The sequence below is a fragment of the Miscanthus floridulus genome, chromosome 7, assembly GCF_019320115.1.
Source record: "Miscanthus floridulus cultivar M001 chromosome 7, ASM1932011v1, whole genome shotgun sequence".
In the NCBI taxonomy this organism is placed as follows: Eukaryota; Viridiplantae; Streptophyta; class Magnoliopsida; order Poales; family Poaceae; genus Miscanthus; species Miscanthus floridulus.
In genome coordinates, this window is record NC_089586.1 from 125,637,373 (window position 1) to 125,639,847 (window position 2,475).

The 2,475-nt window shown below is 47.9% G+C and overlaps 1 pseudogene; it reads left to right on the forward strand.

The window, feature by feature from the left end:
- Window positions 1-516: 516 nt before the first annotated feature.
- On the forward strand, window positions 517-1,442 carry LOC136464642 (putative protein phosphatase 2C 23; annotated as a pseudogene).
- Window positions 1,443-2,475: the final 1,033 nt, after the last annotated feature.

Genomic DNA, 2,475 nt, shown 5'->3' on the forward strand with positions numbered 1-2,475 from the left:
TAAGCTGGATCATTTTTCACACGAAACAGGAACATTTTATAAAGTAAAACATTTTTCTCATAAAGCTAGAGCTCTTTTATGTGAGATGGAATATTTTTTCCTCATTGGGAAAATGTTATGAAACCATTGAGTTGGATGGAAAAAAATGTTATGTTGATAGTCACTGTTGGGCAACTCAGTGATGGGCGAACATCTTTGGGATTCATCGATTCCATTCCATTGCAAAGCCACTATCGGCCTCTCGCAAGTCGCAACACGGCCCAGTCAACGAAGAGTCCTTTTCGATTTTCAGGTTTCGGAGTCAACAAACCAGCAAAGGATCAGACCAGAACAAATGGGCCTGAATATAATAAAGGTAATTAAGCCCAGTAAAGGCCTCGGTGGAGATTTTATAGCCTTCCTTTTCCTTGATTCTCAAGTACTGGTCTACAACACGAATACACGAGTAAATCACGGAAACGTGGCTGTCAATCAAACCAGATCAAACTACCAAGGCGACGGACCATGGCAACGACGATGGAGAAGTTACAGCAGATCCGTCAAACCCTCGAAGACATTGACGCCCGCGTCCCTGACGCACTCCGCGTCGCGTTGGGTCTCGGCTATCGAGTGTCCCCCACGCCAGCTCCGGCGAGGACGACGATGTCGCCGACTTCGCCGCCTCCCTGTTGCAGCCGCCGCCGACGACGGAGGACGGAGCCGGTCTGGATGCCGATGACAGCGGCCCGACGGAGCCCGACGCCGCGACGTCGTTGGCGCCGACGACCGACTGGGCGTCATGCTACGTGCCATTGCACGACCACGACGCGCACTTTGCGAACGCCAAGGCCAGCGTTCTCGGCGTGGCTGATGGCGTCGGCGCGTCCGCGGATTACGGCGTGGACGCTGGCGCCTTCTCCCGCGGTCTCATGACGAGCGCCTCCGTGGAGGTCGCGGGGCTGGAGCCCGGCGCGCACGTCTGCCCCTCCGCGCTGCTGCAGCGGGCCTACGACGAGACGGCCGCGTCGGGTGCGACGGGAGCGTCGACGGCGGTGATCCTGTCGCTCGCCGGCAACGCTCTGGACTGGGCGTACATCGGTGACAGTGCCTTTGTCGTGTTCCAGGACAGCAAGATCGTGTTCCTGTCGACGCCGCAGCGGCACCTGTCCCGCACCACGCGAGCGAAGCTTCGCTTCGCGTCCACCAAGGCCCGGCGGAAACAGCATCTCTTCTCCTCTAGGGACCCCACGTTGGGCTTCTCGCCCAAGAACATGGCGGACATCATCGCCGGCGTCGCTTACGAGAGGTCAAAACAAACACGCTCAAGGCGATTGCGCAAGGGGAAGCCGGACGACATTACTGTTCTAGTAGCGTTCATTGTTCAATCCGATTTGTGATGTCATGCTCAGTGCTGGCCTGTTGCGGGGCCTCGGCCCTGGGGTTCATTATCATAGTCGAACGTGGTTATTATTATCCGGCCATAGTTTTCAAAAAGGAAAATCAAATATTATCTGAGCATTTTAGATGGCTTCCACACCTGCACTTTTATTTTCTTTGTTTTATGCTTTATTTAAGGATGGATCCTAATAAGTAACTCGTAATCAAATGTTTCAGCCACTAGACTTTGGTGTTATCAATCCATGCATTGATCTGAAACTGGAGACCTGTTTCTATGAGAAGAACAAAGATGAATCTGAATATGACCAATATACGGAGTACTTGTTGTGTACCAACACCAAACTGAAATCTTCTTGCTTATATTATTTAATCATGTGAGCAGTAGCAGGGCTTTCAGCCTAAAAAATATGAAAAAAATAAAATGAAATACTACAACACTATTATAAGGCATAACATACACAATTTAGATTCATAACGCATAGAGAATGTGCAGCCCATAAACATACCAGCATAAAAAAATGTTACAATGATCATTTCAGTGATTACAAACTTGTTCGTATACATGTCCAATCGCCATCGCCATATAATGGTGCTCGCAGCCTTGCAAATTACAAGAGCACACACAACTCATAATAAATACTTTCTCCATTACAAATTATAATCTATTTTAACTTTTCTAGATACATAAGAAGTTTTATTATGTAATCTAGACATAATCTATATCAAAGATGCAAAACAAAAGTTATGCACCTAGAGAAGCGAAAACGAATTATAGTTTCAAGGAGTTTTATTACGTATCTAGACATAATCTATATCTAAGATGCATAACAAAAGTTATGCACCTAGAGAAGAGAAAACAAATTATAGTTTCGAGTGGAGGGAGTAAATGAAAAAGGGGACTGTAAGCATGGCCCACGGGCAGGATAGGGTGCAGTTGAATTATTCTGCGGTTTGGTTGAGTAAATGTTGATGGCACATCGCACAATGAAGCATCGTATCTGTGGCAGAACCTCCTAAGAAACCGGGCCCACGTGCACCTATCGTTGTCTTAACAGACCTCGGATAGCGTTCACGAGTTCCCAACAACTCAACAGGTCT